Source organism: Sparus aurata, chromosome 22 (assembly GCF_900880675.1).
Source record: "Sparus aurata chromosome 22, fSpaAur1.1, whole genome shotgun sequence".
Classification (NCBI taxonomy): Eukaryota; Metazoa; Chordata; class Actinopteri; order Spariformes; family Sparidae; genus Sparus; species Sparus aurata.
In genome coordinates, this window is record NC_044208.1 from 30,594,103 (window position 1) to 30,615,781 (window position 21,679).

The 21,679-nt window shown below is 42.0% G+C and overlaps 1 pseudogene; it reads left to right on the forward strand.

The window, feature by feature from the left end:
* Nucleotides 1-16,237: 16,237 nt before the first annotated feature.
* Nucleotides 16,238-21,163, forward strand: LOC115574529 (NLR family CARD domain-containing protein 3-like; annotated as a pseudogene).
* The last annotated feature ends 516 nt before the right edge of the window (nt 21,164-21,679 follow it).

The following is a 21,679-nucleotide window of genomic DNA, read 5'->3' on the forward strand; positions in this document are numbered from 1 at the left end:
CCTGCGCAGAACGCAAAATCCGATCCGATCCGCTGGAAACGTATACATGCAGGAGTTAATGCGACTTTCAATTGAATAATCTACGTGGTGTAATTCGACTATGAGAAATCTGATCCGGTCCGATTTTAGTCAGACTAACACAGTAATTCTGTTTTCTTGAGTGTCATGTAAACACACTGAGTGTCATCTAAAAGGGGGTACACACATAAGGATTTTATAAATCTAAAGAGATGTTTCATCTGTAGATCCCCCACACATGAAGATTAATAAATCAGCTCTGATCGTGCTGTGTGTGGTGTGCTCCGATATTCTCAGCACAGGACACCACACACATAAAGATTATCTGTCTCATGGCTGATCTAGAATCGAGTCCTCCGAGCCAGAAATATCGTGTGATTAAACGTGATCTACAGTAACCAATGGCAACAACACCAGCATCACCGGGCTCTTCATAAACGGAAAAGAGCACAGACTGTATACAAAAAAGAGTCAACGGGTAATGTTAGCGCCGACGCTAAACCCATTAAAAACATTAAAATGTCTAATTCAAACACCTCCATAGGAAAAGTTAGATCTCCCCTCTGTTTTTATTTATGTCCACTTCCATGTTCCTCAGTCAGTTGGTTGGCTACGTTGCGTTTCACGTCACATTTCACGGAGTGGTGACTCAGGAGTTGTTGGCTTTCCACACACACATGAAGATTTTTCGTTGTAAATATTGAACAAGTTTAACAAATCGGGACAAATCGGGACAAATTGACTCTTAACACACCACAGACCACAGGATAATCATATAGGATCATCTTATAAGACAGAAGATAATCTTCCGTGGTCAGGAGGGGGTAAAATCGGAGCAAAATCAGCGCGATTATCGTCATGTGTGTACCCCCCTTGAGTTTAGAGAGACCATGCATGCACCAGATATGTTCTCCTCTGTTCTTACTGCACAGCAGGAAGGTGAGAGTCCCAAACTACTGACCAAACGCTCTATTGTAGTGATAGCTGAATCTGAATTATATTATACATACACAAACATATGCTCTTTTTATTTCAGAATTGTTTTTAATACATGAAAATCATTCTGAAATAAATATGGATTATAGGCTATTTTTATTTTATAACTCTTTTAACCCTCTGAATGGATGGTGGATCATCTGGAATTAACTTACTGTCTTCTAAAGGTCATCACAGGCTCAGTTTTTAGGTTTTATAAGCCATGAGCATCATAGAAATCTTGAAATTGAAATGAATCCACTGATATCAAACATGTCATGCTAGCTTACTGGGAAAGGAGCTAAATATCGCTCCAAATTTGAACTGTTTTTAACGCGAGGTCCACAACCTCAATGTGAAATGATGACTTTGAGAAAGAAAGAATAACTTTGAGTCAGCACTTAATGAGGGATGAGATGAGGATGAGGATCCTGCTGCAGCTGAAACTGAGAAACTAGACTCATGGCTGTCTGACTGCCTTCTATCTTTACAGCTGCTGACATTATATAAGCTTTAACTGTTCTTAAACTGTGTTAGCTGTGAACTATGCTCACCTTTCTTTTGAAAGAGTTGTGAGGAGTTGTCTTCCCTCTCTTTGCTTTCTTTCCCTTTCTGCCTTTTCCTTTCGTTTAAGGCTCCCTGGTTTTGCTCTCTTGGGAAAAGACATGTTGATGAGCAGCAGCCACTCTTTTGGCCCTGGACTTTTTGGTCCAGACCGGCCCACTACAATCTGCGTGCAGATATTGTGCCAACTCGCCCCGTTGATGTACATACAAACACACAAGCTCTTAATAACACCACTATACTAAACAATATCCCTTTATATTCTGAAGCCTTGAATAAAATAAATGATAACTACACAGTCTGTTGCTCACTTGCTCTTAAGAAGGATACTGGAGTGCAGTGCCTGGCGTTCACCACTGTATGACAGCCTCCTTCTAATGGTGCCATCCTTGCAGCGGAAAACTTTCTGCCATTTGGGGTTCTTTGTAGTTTGTTGAGGATGATGATTTAAAAACAGCTGGGGTGTCTGGGTTGGGATGGGTGAAATAATCTATGGGTGGTGCTCACTGGGCTGCTTGGGTCTCTGGTGAGATCATCTCCACAGGAGATGATGTACTGGGCCTGTCGCCTATCACAAACTTGGACATGAAAGTAGAGGAATAGTGTGGAATAGGTTAAGTTTGAACAAGATGACATGCACATAATGAATCTGCATGCAATCAGAATGTTGGCTAGTTGGCTAAAGTATGGAAAACAATAGTATAATCAGGGTTCTCCCCAGACGGTGGAACAGCGGCGCTGCGCCGCTATACCGCTCGGTCAGCGCCGCTATACTCCGCGCGTGACAGTGTCGAGCGTCCGTCCGTCCGTCCGTACGCCGTCCCCCGGTTGACGGCTAGGAGCTCCCGGCTGACGGCGACGAGCGTCCGTCCGTCCCCCGGCTGACGGAGTTGATGACCGGCTGTCCGTACGTCCGTGTCTCCCCCCCCGGACTGACGTTGACGAGCGGTCGCCCCCCCCCGGACTGACGTTGACGAGCGGTCGCGCACCCCCCCCGGACAGACGGTGCGCCGCTATACTAGGAATTTCTGGGGAGAACCCTGGTATAATGATCTGAAAAATGGACAAACACGAATTTTATTATAACATAATGTATAGACAATAAAGCATGACATAAGAGGAAAAACTTGTGTACTGCATCATGAGTAATGCAGATGTTTTATTGTAACAGTAGTTAATCAGTTTTTTTCATTTCGTTTTCTTCCACTTTCTCCATGCGGGTCGCGGGTGATGTTACCACTTTATACCACCTTTTTCAAAGTGGAGCGGGGGTTGCTGGGGCCAAATCCAGTGACTCTATGGGCGAAGGCCAGGGTACTCCCTGGATGAGTCGCCAGCTCATTGCTGGGCCCTTACTGATGGCAGTGGCTGCCACGAAGGTGCCAACTGCACATCAGGAGCAATTTGGGGTTCAGTATCTTGCTCATGGATACTTCGGCATGTAGCTCAGTCCCGTCCCGGGATTCGAACCAGCGACCTTCTGATCACTAGTCCTCAGCTCTACCCACTGAGCTACAACTGCCCTAGTTAATCAGTGTTTTATTCATTTTAACTGTATAATGTTAAACTGTTGAAAGGACAATAAACCATAAACACTGACTGAAAAATTATGTAAAGCATACATATTTGTTAAGTTGTTAGCTCAATGTCCTTCATGACCAAATTGGAGTTTGGGCATGAAGAAAGGTGCATGTTGGCACTTTAAACACTTCAACTACAACAGATCAGGACTTAACTAATCTACATGCTCAAAACACAACACAGTGCAACTTGTGAGTTGAGCAATTTTGTGTGGCATCCTTTGATGAAAGTATAAAATAGGGCTTTAGTGGTTAATAAAAGCAACTAATCAATTAATCAGGATAGTATATGAATATGGTTATTGTTTTCCAATACTTTAGATAACTAGATTTAGTTGTAATACACCACACCATCCAGAGTTTGCTATTTATTATGTCAAGTAAAGTTCATAGATAGTTAAGCAACCATTCTGAACCATTTATTTTAATGAATGTTTATCCACACCATTCTAGAAGGCACATACCTGCTTACCACAGTATCACTGCCTCCGTCACATTATTTTTTCAGCCTCCTCCTGCACCATAAGGGCAGTCAGTGGTAATGGAGCCTCACTCTCTTCAGACTCACTGTCAGACTCAGGTGAACGACCCGCTGCTGAAGCTTTTTTTTAACAAAGTGAATTATTTCATATGTTTTATTATTCCCACTCAACAGAGCAGGGTGGTACGGCGCCCCCTGAGGGTCATGACCAGAATGTTTTCAGGATTACTTTTGAGTTTGGTTTGTATTCCTCAGAAGTATTGCAAGAGAATGCAAAGAAAAGAAATTCTCTCCATGACCATCAGGGGCCTCCGTGTGATGTCACATAGCAACAGGACAGTGTAATAAAAAGAACTCATTTAGTGTCGATAATGAACATTTTTAATTCCAAGATATTTACCTGATATGAGGAATAAAATCACAGAGGAAAACAAACATAAGAATAAAATATCTTCTGTTCCTTAATTATTCTCAGTTTTTCAAAGACAACAATGATAAGAGCAAAAAGAACACAACAGCATTCGATTATTTTCTGCTGATAAAATCAGATCACATATAGCAGTTCATTAAGACCCAGACACTTACATTCTTTATCAATGAAGTGATTATATTGTGTGTGTGTGCAGCCCAGTCACCAGACTAAAAGATTGACACTTAACGTTTATCAATACGTGTCATTATATTCACATCACATGTATCTGAACTGAATGTCATGTCAGGAGGTGGAGGGGATGCTGGTGTTGCAGCTCTGTGAAGTCAGAGACCACAGTTCATGTCTGCGTTTCAACGTCTGTGAGCGTGAAAGTGCTGGATATTTTTAACGAGACGTCGGGATATTTTCCAGCTGAGTTTGTGGCGACAGAAACAAAACATGATGTTCTGCCTGATTCTAACCTGACTGTAACTATTGAAGTTCTGTACAGAAGAAGTATCCCGACACACAGAAACTTCAGTAGAGTACCTGACATGCCTGCCCTCCAGTGGTCACAGTTTCCTCTGATGGAAACAGAGATGATCTCTTATTTACCTGTTGGCATTTTCCCACTAACAGGAGGAGCTGATGGGCTAACAGGCAGGTCAATGAAACAGCACTGTAAATGTTCATATACCAGGCAGCTTCCTCTGGTTTTACACTCAAACTGCTATTAAAGGATTTGGTCTGATCGGTTTGTTTGAAGCATCCCTCAGAGATTTAAAGATGGAGGCCCAGGGGCGCCGTTTAGCTCAGTTGGTAGAGCAGCATCCTGTGTACAGAGGCTTTGTCCTCACTGCAGCGGACCCGGGTTCGACTCCTGGCCTGGGCCACTTTGCTGCGTGTCACTCCCCTGTCTCTCGCCCTGTTTCCTGTCACCTCTTCAGCTTAACTACCGATAAAGCCATAAAAAAAAAGATGGAAAATTAAATGATGCAGATCAGGACTTAACCAAAGCATGTGAATAATCAGAGGAGCTGGACACAATTTATATCTGTCACAATAAGAAGATACATATGAGATTTCAACAGCTGAGTCACTGAGCTCTGATGACAAAACCGAATGAGGACGTTTGACAATGACTCGTTTCATCACAACAAAATGAATCCCAAAGTGATGAAATAGATATTAGGGGTGGAACGGTTCATCAAAAAAAGAAGAAGAAGCGAAGCAGCTGTGGAGACGTTTGTGGGCATGGCGAGTGAAAAACAGTCGGAGCTAGAAGATGTGCCAGCAGCGCTGTACAGGTCTGCTGTATGGGACCACTTTGCATTTAGAGTGTCCTACGATGACGGTGGTATGAAAGTTGTTGACAAAAGCGCGACAGTGTGCAAGCATTGTGCAAAACGTGTTGTTAATGCTAACAGTAACATGACTAACATGTCAGCTTATCTGTGAAGACATCATCCCAGTGAGACAACTGGCAACACAAGGAGGAAAGGGAGAGAGTCGACAGGACAACTTCTACTGCCCGCAGCTTTTAAACAGCCTGACAGTGACGAGTCAGACGGGGCAACATGCATAATGAAAGGAATGGGGGAAGATATGCAGCCTTTTGCCATGGTGGAGGGTTTGTTGTATGATTAAAACACTTGAGCCACGATATAAAATAAAATCCCCTCCCGCAAACACTTCAGCAACACGGTAATTCCTGAGACCCGACGAGGAATTGTTAGAGTTGTCTGACAGCCTATGTAGCGCTTACTAGTGATGGATGGACCTCCGGGGCTACTGAAAGTTTCCTGACTCTGACTGCCCATTACATTACATTAGTGACAGTGAATAACTATTTGTTCTTAGCATTTGTTAAAGATAACTTTCTTTGCCAAATAAATGAAAAACATGTTGGAACTAGCAATGTCTCCTCTCTTGCAGTGCCAGAATCTACCTACTTTTAACATAAGACTGTCACAATGATGTATCAAATGTCAGACTGCCTAATTCTTTCAGTTTTAACCTGACTATACAAGACATAATTGATTTTCCTAAAAATCTGCATATACCGAACCGAAAACCGTGACCACAAAACTGTGATATGAACCGAACTGTGGAATTTGTGAACTGTTCCACCCCAAGTAGATATAGAAACGATATGCACTGAAGCGGTTTTCTTTTCCTCCTACACTGAACACAGAGACACTGAGGAACCAGGTGACCAGAGTCCAAACCCAGGATAAAGAGGTTCAGTGAATGTGGTGTTGAAGGTGTGGAGGTGGATCAGTGAGTCAGAGGAGACTCTGTAGAAGGACAGAGTGCCAGCAGGACAGTCCACATACACTGCTACTCGGTTAGAGACAGAGCAGGAGGAGAGGTCTGTTCTTCTCTTATCGTGCCAGACAGAGTAACCAGCACCATCAGAGCAGTACAGCCTCCAGGACTGATCGTTCCATCCAAACACACAGTTGTCTCTGACTCCTCTCCTGCTTATTCCACTGTATGTCACTGCTATATCAACCCTTCCACTCCACTCGACCTCCCAGTAACATTGACCAGTCAGACCAGTTCTACACAGCAGCTGAGGCCAGTAGTCAAATCTATCTGGATGATCAGGATATGGCTGCTCCTCTGTCACATATGTCACCTTCTTGTTGTTGTCAGACAGTTGAAGTTTTCCTTTCACTGTGTTTGTGTCGACTGTGAGTTCACAGAAATCTGATGGAGATAAAAAGACACAACACAGCAGCAGATTATCAGCTAACACAACTGTTGGGTTGTTTATTTATTAATAAGTTGATAATTTCTATTAGGATTGTTTAAATATTACCAGAAGACTGTATCTTATTGCAGATACAGATTGTTAACATTGAGGATGTTACATACTGTATGTTGAGCCATCTATTGTCTGTGGCATTTGAATAAACACATATTACAATTATTGTTTATATTGACTGTGATAGCCACTTCATCAAACAACGCCCCTAGCTGTGATATTCTAACAGTATGTCACAGTCTGTCATTAGCTATTGCTTTCATATTGTAAACATTATTTTAAAGAGGACGTAACTGTGTGCTGTTGTGTTCTCATGTATCAAACTGAATCCACTCACACTTCTTCAGACCAGGTCTCAGTCTCTGTTCTCCACCATGGTCCAGCCTGGAAGAAGAAACACATTCAGAGCAGCTTATTAAACTTTATTGATCCCCAGAGGAGAAATTCAGGCATCAGCAAAAGAACAGAAATTAGTCCAGATAAACAGAGACCAAAAAAACAAATAATTAACAGAATATAAAATACAACAATGAATAAAACAGAAACTATACAAGAAGATTTGGATTCAAAATACAAAATTACAGGCAGTAAAATAAAACATACAGTCGCCACAACTAATGATGTTGTTGAACTTAGAGAGAAACAGTGTATTCTGTTGTTTGCTCTACAGTGAAGTCGACTCGTTCAAGCAGACTATCACCTATAATCAGTCGTGTCTGTATGAAGCAGAACAAACTGAAGTTCCTGTAAACTCGCTGGTTGTTCACCAAAGCAGCTCGTTCATCTTCCTTGTTGGTGATCGACCTCACATCCCCAAAAGTAATCAATGGTAGCAACAGGTTAAACTTTGAACTTCTGTCAAGAAGAGTGATTTAAAATTCCTCCAGAGGAGGACCAGATCCTTGTGGATGAATATCCAATGCACCAGTGAGGTGAAAATGGCAGAGAGTCATTTAACCAAATATTAGAATTACTGTATGTATATTTGTGATCCAGCAGATTTGGTCACATTTTCAGAGGAAGTATGACAAAGTAATTACTGAACCGAACTTCATGAATGAAGACAAAGTAGATTGTGTTCCACTTATTCCATCACAGAAAAATTAAAGCTTTGGAAGTCTTTGATGATTATGAGTGCATGTAAACTTTTGACCAAGGCTATTACTGTGAAATGTTATGTTTGTAGTGTGTCACCATCATCACTGCCTCATCTCTTGTGGTATATATACAGAATAACTCAAATAACATAGTAAAGTAAATACCTATTATTTTATAATATTAGCAATAAACAGGAAGATTTTACAACCTTCCCTCTGACCATCCGTCCTACCTACTGTCCAACAGTAAGCAGTGTTCCTCGGTTTATAAGTGCAACAGAGAAACAGTGTGTGAGCTCTTGTGAGGTATCTGGATGGCAACACATTCTGACTCTACTCAGTTTAAATTCAGCAATGACTAATTGGTTTTCCTTGTGTAAGTGAAGGTCCAGGAGTTGGTTTCCAACTGTGAGTGTGTCAAAGGTTAGCAGCCAGCCAGAGAACCATAAAAGTACTAGACCTGAGTTTGACCTGCACGCCAAATGGCGGGAGATGCACAAACGTTTACATTCCAGTAGAATTGTGACCATTTGGGCCGTCTTGGGGGCAAGACCAGAGAATTGACAGCAGCATATATGGGAGATGAGCAGGGAGACTCCTCTTTTTGTCTATTGTTTCATTTGCCAAAGTGACCAATTAGAAGAAGGGTTGTGTACTGGAAAAGGGACTCTAAAAACCCCCATATAGGAAGAGGAGGAAGAGTGGCATTTGGTAGGTCTCCTAAGATTGAGGGCTCAATAGGAGCTCTGATAGGGCAGAGGTTGAAGCACTTTGGCATTGCTATTGCCATAGATTTGAGAATACCAGAAAAGCTTCCGCTTCTGGATCGGATGCTGGCATGAGATCTGTTACAATAAAGATTGCTCTATAATTCCACCCAGCCTTGCCTCCACAGAATTCTTTTGTCAACATACTACTCGCCGACATCTTTGATGAAGAAAGCCCAGAAACTACACTTGTACCTGAGAGTTTCCAGTCTCCAGTCTGGATCCTCCAATCCAGCAGTCAGAAGCTTCACTCCTGAGTATCCTGGATGATTGTAGCTCAGGTCCAGCTCTCTCAGATGAGAGGGGTTGGAGCTCAAAGCTGAGGCCAGAGAAGAACAGCCTTCCTCTGTGATCAGACAGCCTGACAGTCTGGAAATAGAAAATTGCTGACACCAGTTCAAGAAACTGCAGGAAAATGCAACCTGTTACAAAAAGATGCTGCCATACAGACATAAAGAATCATAAATCTACACATATTAAACTCTGACTGATTCAACTAGCAAAGGTTATTCACGGTTGTGAGTGTGCAGCTTTCACATTCATATTTAACAATGTTTCAGTCGGTTTGTGAGAAGAAGAATCCAACAGATGTCGAGTCTCTTCATCAACATCGACTTGAGTTAAGATTTTAATGATCAACGGAGAACAATCAGCTGAATTCTGACCTGAGAGTTTCCAGTTTACAGTAGGGACTCTTCAGTCCCAATGACAGCAGCTTCACTCCTGAATCCTGCAGGTTGTTGTTACTCAGGTCCAGCTCTCTCAGACTAGAGGACTGGGAGCTGAAAACTGAGGACAGAGCTTCACAGCTTCTCTTTGACAGATTACAGTCACTCAGCCTGAAGAAGAATCCGACAAAAGAACAAAGTAGAAAATGTTTTCTTTTGAGTTTGATGACTTGTTGATAATTTGTATCCTACATTCAACTTACTGAGCTTTGTTGGAGGCTTTGACCACTGGCAGTAGCCTCAGAAAAGCCTCCTCTGAACCAGAGTATTTCTTCAGGTCAAAAACGTCCAGATCTTTTTCTGATGACAGTAAGATAAAGACCAGAGCTGACCACTGAGCAGGAGACAGTTTATCTGTGGAGAGACTTCCTGATCTCAGGCACTGTTGGATTTCCTTCACTAGGGAACGATCATTCAGTTCATTCAGACAGTGGAACAGGTTGATGCTTCTCTCTGGACAAAGATTCTCACTGATCTTCTTCTTGATGTACTGGACTGTTTCCTGATTGGTCTCTGAGCTACTTCCTGGCTGTGTCAGCAGACCTCTTAGGAGATTCTGATTGGTCTCCAGTGAAAAACCCAGGAGGAAGCGGAGGAACAAGTCCAGGTTTCCCGTTGGACTCTGTAAGGCATTGTCCACAGCACTCTGGTAGAGATGAATAGGTTTATTTCTAAATAGTATTGACCTCCATGTTGCTTCTGCCAGCAGATTGACTCCAGAGTTGATGAATGTCAGATGGACATGAAGAGCAGCCAGAAACTCCTGAACACTCAGATGGATGAAGCAGAACACCTTGTCCTGGTAAAGTCCACTCTCCTCTTTGAAGATCTCTGTGAACACTCCTGAATACACTGAGGCTGCTTTGACATTGATGCTACACTCTGTCAGGTCTAATTCATAGAAGATCAGGTTTCCTTTCTGCAGCTGCACAAAAGCCAGTTTTCCCAGAGACTCAATCATCTCCCTGCTCTCTGGAGTCCAGTGTGGATCTCTCTCAGCTCCTCCATGATACTTGATGTTCGTCACTTTGGCCTGAACTACAAGGAAGTGGATGTACATCTGAGTCAGGGTCTTGGGCAGCTCTCCTCCCTCTCTGGTCTTCAACACATCCTCCAGAACTGTAGCAGTGATCCAGCAGAAGACTGGTATATGGCACATGATGTGTAGGCTTCGTGATGTCTTGATGTGGGAGATGACTCTGCTGGCCTGCTCCTCATCTCTGAACCTCTTCCTGAAGTACTCCTCCTTCTGTGGGTCAGTGAACCCTCTGACCTCTGTCGCCATGTGAACACACTCACGGGGGATCTGATTGGCTGCTGCAGGTCGTGTGGTTATCCAGAGGCGAGCAGAGGGAAGCAGTTTCCCCCTGATGAGGTTTGTCAGCAGCACATCCACTGAGGTGGACTCTGTAACATCAGTCAGGATTTCAGTGTTGTGGAAGTCCAGAGGAAGTCGACATTCATCCAGACCATCAAAGATGAACATAACCTGGAACTCTTCAAACCTGCAGATTTCTTTGGTTTCAGTGAAGAAGTAATGAATCAGTTTCACCAAGCTAAACTTTTTCTCTTTCAGCACATTCAGCTCTCTAAAAGTGAATGGAAATGTGAACTGTATGTCCTGGTTGGCTTTGTCCTCAGCCCAGTCCAGAGTGAACTTCTGTGTTAAGACTGTTTTCCCGATGCCAGCCACTCCCTGTGTCATCACTGTTCTGATTGGTTCATCTCTTCCTGGAGATGCTTTAAAGAGGTCTTCTTGTCTGATTGTTGTTTTTGGTCTGTCTGATTTCCTGTTTGCATTTTCAGTCTGTTTGACCTCACGTTCATCACTGACCTCCCCTCTTTCTTCCATGATGATATAGATATCAGTGTTGATCGCATTTAGCGGTATTGAACTTCCTGCATATGTGATTTTTTCAAAGACATGTTGAAACCTCTTCTTCAGGTTGGTTTTGAGTTGATGCTGGCACTCAGCGAGAATCTCTGAATGAGGAAAAATGATACAGCTTGTTAGATGTTTGTTTGCCCCGATTAATACATGAGTAAAGTAATGAAAGAAATCAACCTCTTACTGTGTTACAACCTTTGTTTAATGACCTACCTGTTGGTTCCGAGATGTTTGATAATTTCTCCCACAGAACATTCTGATTCATCTCTCTCAAAACCATTCTGGTCACTTTGATGGTGTTTATACAGTAAGTCTGCACCATCTGATCCACTGTTTCCATCCTGTCTACATTCTCCAGACAACATTTTGGGATTGCTGGGAAGCCCTCCAGGACTCCCTGAAGGTGCCACTTGAATTTCTTAAAGTCCTCGTCTCCCAAATCCTCTAAAGTTCTGAAGACAACCTGTTTGGGTGTCGCCATCTGTCATCCCTGCAGAGATACAAATGATAGATTATTTTAAGACACTACAACCTGTAATTGTATCTGTTTAACCATTTAATGAATGCACAGAATAATCAAGTCAGATGCTGATTATAAAGAGGGAAATAATGTGTCCTGGATGCTGCAAATAATTTGACAGTCAGTCAAATGAGTCCTGTTAGTGGATATGTGAGGATTAATTACAGACCTGAGGATGTATTTTGAGATATTCTGCTCTTTTATGATCAACAAGGAATAATAAAGTTACTTTAATTTAGCAGGTACAACAAATGAACACCTGTAGAAAACAAATACACAAAATGTTCAAACACATTACAGGACACTTGAGATGTCATTCCTCTCACTAACAGGCACACATATTGATAGCTGATCCAAACCTCCACAGCCTCCTGACAACACATCTATTCATGATTCAATATTCTCATAGCTACTCACAACAGGATCAAAGGACTCATGAAAATCATACAACTCAAGCTTCAAATGGACATGATTGTCAGAACTTAATTGGCAACATTCAACGGCAAACAGCAATTACCACTTAGCTAATTCAACAGCATTCAGCATCTATTCCATCAAGAGTAATACCAATATTTGATGGTGACCCCTTTCAGTATGGACCTTTCATGATGGCTTTTGAACATGGAATTGAAAGGAAAATTAGTAATCACAAAGATTGCCTGTACTACCTTGAACAGTACACCAGGGAGCAACCAAGAGAACTGGTTAGAAGTTGCTATCACATGCCAGACAGCCAAGCTTAATAAACAGCAAAACAACTAATAAAGGAATACTATGGAAATGCAATAAAGATTACAGCAGCATACATGGAAAGGGCCTTAGCCCGGCCACCAATAAGGTCAGAGGATGCAAGTTCTCTTCAAGAATTGATGCTGTTTTGAAAGGGGGTGTAACATGATTAGAAGCTTACAGTACATGGATAAAATTAATGTAGCATCAAACCTCAAACGTCCTGTAATGAAACTTCTGTTCAAGTTGAGAGAAAAATGGCGGATAGCTGCTTGTGAGCTACAGGAGAGGCGTGGAAATAGAGCTACATTTCCTGACCTTGTAAATTTCATTGAACAAGAAGTCAAAGATTCTGTCCAACCCCTGTATTTGGAAACATCCAAGAAACACAGACCCCTATTTCTACTTTCTACTTTCATTAAACTAAAAACCTATGCTACTATAGCAGCCGTCGATGCTAGTGAAAACGTTAAATCTACTACAATAAATAGTCATCACATCACTCCATCCAACAACAAAAAGTGGCATGCTGCATATGCAAAGCTGGACACTCAATACAGAACTGCACTCAACTTAAAGGACTGACTCATCATGACAAACTTGATCATCTAAGGCAAAGTGATGTTTGTTTTGGCTGTCTATCACATGGCATGTCAGCAAGAATTGTAAAGGTCGCCTCACATGCAGTGAATGCAACCTGAAGCATCCAACAATCATTCACATCACAGCTAAGCTCAAAGCACCTTCAGAACAGCCATCATCCCGTACTACTGTTGTTCAGAAGACTTGTGCTCGCACTGGGGCCTGTAAACAATATTGGTTCACTCAGTTGTACCAGTGCAAATCAAAAGTAAAAAAGGAAATACAATCATACAAACCTACGCATTCCTGGATTCAGGAAGTTCAGCCACCTTCTGCACAGAACATCTGATGCAAAGGCTTCATTTGACTGGCATTAAAGCACACATACTCCTGAAAACCATGGCTCAAGCATCAACTGTAAAACAAATGTGTTGACTGGACTGGAAGTTTCGGGTTATCATGATGACAACTTATTGGACTTTTTTGACTACAAGCTGCAGTGGGGTTAAAGTTCAGAACACAATGAGTCTGCGAAGACAAAGAGGATCTACAGTCGACCAGTACGTGCTACATGTCATCACTTCCGGTAGCACAATGATGTACTGGTCGACTGTAGATCCTCTTTTCTTCGCAGACTCATTGTGTTCTGAACTTTAACCCCACTGCAGCTTGTAGTCAAAAAAGTCCAATAAGTTGTCATCATGATAACCCGAAACTTCCAGTCCAGTCAACACATTTGTTTTTACAGTTGATGCTTGAGCCATGGTTTTCAGGAGTATGTGTGCTTTAATGCCAGTCAAATGAAGCCTTTGCATCAGATGTTCTGTGCAGAAGGTGGCTGAACTTCCTGAATCCAGGAATGCGTAGGTTTGTATGATTGTATTTCCTTTTTTACTTTTGATTTGCACTGGTACAACTGAGTGAACACAATATTGTTTACAGGCCCCAGTGCGAGCACAAGTCTTCTGAACAACAGTAGTACGGGATGATGGCTGTTCTGAAGGTGCTTTGAGCTTAGCTGTGATGTGAATGATTGTTGGATGCTTCAGGTTGCATTCACTGCATGTGAGGCGACCTTTACAATTCTTGCTGACATGACCATGTGATAGACAGCCAAAACAAACATCACTTTGCCTTAGATGATCAAGTTTGTCATGATGAGTCAGTCCTTTAAGTTGAGTGCAGTTCTGTATTGAGTGTCCAGCTTTGCATATGCAGCATGCCACGTTTTTGTTGTTGGATGGAGTGATGTGATGACTATTTATTGTAGTAGATTTAACGTTTTCACTAGCATCGACGGCTGCTATAGTAGCATAGGTTTTTAGTTTAATGAAAGTAGAAAGTAGAAATAGGGGTCTGTGTTTCTTGGATGTTTCCAAAGACAGGGTTGGACAGAATCTTGACTTCTTGTTCAATGAAATTTACAAGGTCAGGAAATGTAGCTCTATTTCCACGCCTCTCCTGTAGCTCACAAGCAGCTATCCGCCATTTTTCTCTCAACTTGAACAGAAGTTTCATTACAGGACGTTTGAGGTTTGATGCTACATTAATTTTATCCATGTACTGTAAGCTTCTAATCATGTTACACACCCTTTCAAAAACAGCATCAATTCTTGAAGAGAACTTGCATCCTCTGACCTTATTGGTGGCCGGGCTAAGGCCCTTTCCATGTATGCTGCTGTAATCTTTATTGCATTTCCATAGTATTCCTTTATTAGTTGTTTTGCTGTTTATTAAGCTTGGCTGTCTGGCATGTGATAGCAACTTCTAACCAGTTCTCTTGGTTGCTCCCTGGTGTACTGTTCAAGGTAGTACAGGCAATCTTTGTGATTACTAATTTTCCTTTCAATTCCATGTTCAAAAGCCATCATGAAAGGTCCATACTGAAAGGGGTCACCAATCAAATATTGGTATTACTCTTGATGGAATAGATGCTGAATGCTGTTGAATTAGCTAAGTGGTAATTGCTGTTTGCCGTTGAATGTGTGCCAATTAAGTTCTGACAATCATGTCCATTTGAAGCTTGAGTTGTATGATTTTCATGAGTCCTTTGATCATGTTGTGAGTAGCTATGAGAATATTGAATCATAATAGATGTGTTGTCAGGAGGCTGTGGAGGTTGTGGATCAGCTATCAATATGTGTGCCTGTTAGTGAGAGGAATGACATCTCAAGTGTCCTGTAATGTGTTTGAACATTTGTGTATTTGTTTTCTACAGGTGTTCATTGTTGTACCTGCTAAATTAAAGTACTTTAATTATTCCTTGTTGATCATAAAAGAGCAGAATATCTCAAAATACATCCTCAGGTCTGTAATTAATCCTCACATATCCACTAACAGGACTCATTTGACTGACTGTCAAATTATTTGCAGCATCCAGGACACATTATTTCCCTCTTTATAATCAGCATCTGACTTGATTATTCTGTGCATTAATTAAATGGTTAAACAGATACAATTACAGGTTGTAGTGTCTTAAAATAATCTATCATTTGTATCTCTGCAGGGATGACAGATGGCGACACCCAAACAGGTCGTCTTCAGAACTTTAGAGGATTTGGGAGACGAGGACTTTAAGAAATTCAAGTGGCACCTTCAAGGGAGTCCTGGAGGGCTTCCCAGCAATCCCAAAATGTTGTCTGGAGAATGTAGACAGGATGGAAACAGTGGATCAGATGGTGCAGACTTACTGTATAAACACCATCAAAGTGACCAGAATGGTTTTGAGAGAGATGAATCAGAATGTTCTGTGGGAGAAATTATCAAACATCTCGGAACCAACAGGTAGGTCATTAAACAAAGGTTGTAACACAGTAAGAGGTTGATTTCTTTCATTACTTTACTCATGTATTAATCGGGGCAAACAAACATCTAACAAGCTGTATCATTTTTCCTCATTCAGAGATTCTCGCTGAGTGCCAGCATCAACTCAAAACCAACCTGAAGAAGAGGTTTCAACATGTCTTTGAAAAAATCACATATGCAGGAAGTTCAATACCGCTAAATGCGATCAACACTGATATCTATATCATCATGGAAGAAAGAGGGGAGGTCAGTGATGAACGTGAGGTCAAACAGACTGAAAATGCAAACAGGAAATCAGACAGACCAAAAAACACAATCAGACAAGAAGACCTCTTTAAAGCATCTCCAGGAAGAGATGAACCAATCAGAACAGTGATGACACAGGGAGTGGCTGGCATCGGGAAAACAGTCTTAACACAGAAGTTCACTCTGGACTGGGCTGAGGACAAAGCCAACCAGGACATACAGTTCACATTTCCATTCACTTTTAGAGAGCTGAATGTGCTGAAAGAGAAAAAGTTTAGCTTGGTGAAACTGATTCATTACTTCTTCACTGAAACCAAAGAAATCTGCAGGTTTGAAGAGTTCCAGGTTATGTTCATCTTTGATGGTCTGGATGAATGTCGACTTCCTCTGGACTTCCACAACACTGAAATCCTGACTGATGTTACAGAGTCCACCTCAGTGGATGTGCTGCTGACAAACCTCATCAGGGGGAAACTGCTTCCCTCTGCTCGCCTCTGGATAACCACACGACCTGCAGCAGCCAATCAGATCCCCCGTGAGTGTGTTCACATGGCGACAGAGGTCAGAGGGTTCACTGACCCACAGAAGGAGGAGTACTTCAGGAAGAGGTTCAGAGATGAGGAGCAGGCCAGCAGAGTCATCTCCCACATCAAGACATCACGAAGCCTACACATCATGTGCCATATACCAGTCTTCTGCTGGATCACTGCTACAGTTCTGGAGGATGTGTTGAAGACCAGAGAGGGAGGAGAGCTGCCCAAGACCCTGACTCAGATGTACATCCACTTCCTTGTAGTTCAGGCCAAAGTGACGAACATCAAGTATCATGGAGGAGCTGAGAGAGATCCACACTGGACTCCAGAGAGCAGGGAGATGATTGAGTCTCTGGGAAAACTGGCTTTTGTGCAGCTGCAGAAAGGAAACCTGATCTTCTATGAATTAGACCTGACAGAGTGTAGCATCAATGTCAAAGCAGCCTCAGTGTATTCAGGAGTGTTCACAGAGATCTTCAAAGAGGAGAGTGGACTTTACCAGGACAAGGTGTTCTGCTTCATCCATCTGAGTGTTCAGGAGTTTCTGGCTGCTCTTCATGTCCATCTGACATTCATCAACTCTGGAGTCAATCTGCTGGCAGAAGCAACATGGAGGTCAATACTATTTAGAAATAAACCTATTCATCTCTACCAGAGTGCTGTGGACAATGCCTTACAGAGTCCAACGGGAAACCTGGACTTGTTCCTCCGCTTCCTCCTGGGTTTTTCACTGGAGACCAATCAGAATCTCCTAAGAGGTCTGCTGACACAGCCAGGAAGTAGCTCAGAGACCAATCAGGAAACAGTCCAGTACATCAAGAAGAAGATCAGTGAGAATCTTTGTCCAGAGAGAAGCATCAACCTGTTCCACTGTCTGAATGAACTGAATGATCGTTCCCTAGTGAAGGAAATCCAACAGTGCCTGAGATCAGGAAGTCTCTCCACAGATAAACTGTCTCCTGCTCAGTGGTCAGCTCTGGTCTTTATCTTACTGTCATCAGAAAAAGATCTGGACGTTTTTGACCTGAAGAAATACTCTGGTTCAGAGGAGGCTTTTCTGAGGCTACTGCCAGTGGTCAAAGCCTCCAACAAAGCTCAGTAAGTTGAATGTAGGATACAAATTATCAACAAGTCATCAAACTCAAAAGAAAACATTTTCTACTTTGTTCTTTTGTCGGATTCTTCTTCAGGCTGAGTGACTGTAATCTGTCAAAGAGAAGCTGTGAAGCTCTGTCCTCAGTTTTCAGCTCCCAGTCCTCTAGTCTGAGAGAGCTGGACCTGAGTAACAACAACCTGCAGGATTCAGGAGTGAAGCTGCTGTCATTGGGACTGAAGAGTCCCTACTGTAAACTGGAAACTCTCAGGTCAGAATTCAGCTGATTGTTCTCCGTTGATCATTAAAATCTTAACTCAAGTCGATGTTGATGAAGAGACTCGACATCTGTTGGATTCTTCTTCTCACAAAACCGACTGAAACATTGTTAAATATGAATGTGAAAGCTGCACACTCACAACCGTGAATAACCTTTGCTAGTTGAATCAGTCAGAGTTTAATATGTGTAGATTTATGATTCTTTATGTCTGTATGGCAGCATCTTTTTGTAACAGGTTGCATTTTCCTGCAGTTTCTTGAACTGGTGTCAGCAATTTTCTATTTCCAGACTGTCAGGCTGTCTGATCACAGAGGAAGGCTGTTCTTCTCTGGCCTCAGCTTTGAGCTCCAACCCCTCTCATCTGAGAGAGCTGGACCTGAGCTACAATCATCCAGGATACTCAGGAGTGAAGCTTCTGACTGCTGGATTGGAGGATCCAGACTGGAGACTGGAAACTCTCAGGTACAAGTGTAGTTTCTGGGCTTTCTTCATCAAAGATGTCGGCGAGTAGTATGTTGACAAAAGAATTCTGTGGAGGCAAGGCTGGGTGGAATTATAGAGCAATCTTTATTGTAACAGATCTCATGCCAGCATCCGATCCAGAAGCGGAAGCTTTTCTGGTATTCTCAAATCTATGGCAATAGCAATGCCAAAGTGCTTCAACCTCTGCCCTATCAGAGCTCCTATTGAGCCCTCAATCTTAGGAGACCTACCAAATGCCACTCTTCCTCTCTTCCTATATGGGGGTTTTAGAGTCCTTTTCCAGTACACAACCCTCTTCTAATTGGTCACTTTGGCAAATGAAACAATAGACAAAAAGAGGAGTCTCCCTGCTCATCTCCCATATATGCTGCTGTCAATTCTCTGGTCTTGCCCCCAAGACGGCCCAAATGGTCACAATTCTACTGGAATGTAAACGTTTGTGCATCTCCCGCCATTTGGCGTGCAGGTCAAACTCAGGTCTAGTACTTTTATGGTTCTCTGGCTGGCTGCTAACCTTTGACACACTCACAGTTGGAAACCAACTCCTGGACCTTCACTTACACAAGGAAAACCAATTAGTCATTGCTGAATTTAAACTGAGTAGAGTCAGAATGTGTTGCCATCCAGATACCTCACAAGAGCTCACACACTGTTTCTCTGTTGCACTTATAAACCGAGGAACACTGCTTACTGTTGGACAGTAGGTAGGACGGATGGTCAGAGGGAAGGTTGTAAAATCTTCCTGTTTATTGCTAATATTATAAAAATAGGTATTTACTTTACTATGTATTTGAGTTATTCTGTATATATACCACAAGAGATGAGGCAGTGATGATGGTGACACACTACAAACTAACATTTCACAGTAATAGCCTTGGTCAAAAGTTTACATGCACTCATAATCATCAAAGACTTCCAAAGCTTTTTTTCTGTGATGGAATAAGTGGAACACAATCTACTTTGTCTTCATTCATGAAGTTCGGTTCAGTAATTACTTTGTCATACTTCCTCTGAAAATGTGACCAAATCTGCTGGATCACAAATATACATACAGTAATTCTAATATTTGGTTAAATGACTCTCTGCCATTTTCACCTCACTGGTGCATTGGATATTCATCCACAAGGATCTGGTCCTCCTCTGGAGGAATTTTAAATCACTCTTCTTGACAGAAGTTCAAAGTTTAACCTGTTGCTACCATTGATTACTTTTGGGGATGTGAGGTCGATCACCAACAAGGAAGATGAACGAGCTGCTTTGGTGAACAGCCAGCGAGTTTACAGGAACTTCAGTTTGTTCTGCTTCATACAGACACGACTGATTATAGGTGATAGTCTGCTTGAAGAGTCGACTTCACTGTAGAGCAAACAACAGAATACACTGTTTCTCTCTAAGTTCAACAACATCATTAGTTGTGGCGACTGTATGTTTTATTTTACTGCCTGTAATTTTGTATTTTGAATCCAAATCTTCTTGTATAGTTTCTGTTTTATTCATTGTTGTATTTTATATTCTGTTAATTATTTGTTTTTTTTTCTGTTTATCTGGACTAATTTCTGTTCTTTTGCTGTGATGCCTGAATTTCTCCTCTGGGGATCAATAAAGTTTAATAAGCTGCTCTGAATGTGTTTCTTCTTCCAGGCTGGACCATGGTGGAGAACAGAGACTGAGACCTGGTCTGAAGAAGTGTGAGTGGATTCAGTTTGATACATGAGAACACAACAGCACACAGTTACGTCCTCTTAAAATAATGTTTACAATATGAAAGCAATAGCTAATGACAGACTGTGACATACTGTTAGAATATCACAGCTAGGGGCGTTGTTTGATGAAGTGGCTATCACAGTCAATATAAACAATAATTGTAATATGTGTTTTCAAATGCCACAGACAATAGATGGCTCAACATACAGTATGTAACATCCTCAATGTTAACAATCTGTATCTGCAATAAGATACAGTCTTCTGGTAATATTTAAACAATCCTAATAGAAATTATCAACTTATTAATAAATAAACAACCCAACAGTTGTGTTAGCTGATAATCTGCTGCTGTGTTGTGTCTTTTTATCTCCATCAGATTTCTGTGAACTCACAGTCGACACAAACACAGTGAAAGGAAAACTTCAACTGTCTGACAACAACAAGAAGGTGACATATGTGACAGAGGAGCAGCCATATCCTGATCATCCAGATAGATTTGACTACTGGCCTCAGCTGCTGTGTAGAACTGGTCTGACTGGTCAATGTTACTGGGAGTCGAGTGGAGTGGAAGGGTTGATATAGCAGTGACATACAGTGGAATAAGCAGGAGAGGAGTCAGAGACAACTGTGTGTTTGGATGGAACGATCAGTCCTGGAGGCTGTACTGCTCTGATGGTGCTGGTTACTCTGTCTGGCATGATAAGAGAAGAACAGACCTCTCCTCCTGCTCTGTCTCTAACCGAGTAGCAGTGTATGTGGACTGTCCTGCTGGCACTCTGTCCTTCTACAGAGTCTCCTCTGACTCACTGATCCACCTCCACACCTTCAACACCACATTCACTCAACCTCTTTATCCTGGGTTTGGACTCTGGTCACCTGGTTCCTCAGTGTCTCTGTGTTCAGTGTAGGAGGAAAAGAAAACCGCTTCAGTGCATATCGTTTTATATCTACTTGGGGTGGAACAGTTCACAAATTCCACAGTTCGGTTCATATCACAGTTTTGTGGTCACGGTTTTCGGTTCGGTATATGCGATTTTTAGGAAAATCAATTATGTCTTGTATAGTCAGGTTAAAACTGAAAGAATTAGGCAGTCTGACATTTGATACATCATTGTGACAGTCTTATGTTAAAAGTAGGTAGATTCTGGCACTGCAAGAGAGGAGACATTGCTAGTTCCAACATGTTTTCATTTATTTGGCAAAGAAAGTTATCTTTAACAAATGCTAAGAACAAATAGTTATTCACTGTCACTAATGTAATGTAATGGGCAGTCAGAGTCAGGAAACTTTCAGTAGCCCGGAGGTCCATCACTAGTAAGCGCTACATAGGCTGTCAGACAACTCTAACAATTCCTCATCGGGTCTCAGGAATTACCGTGTTGCTGAAGTGTTTGCAGGAGGGGATTTTATTTATATCGTGGCTC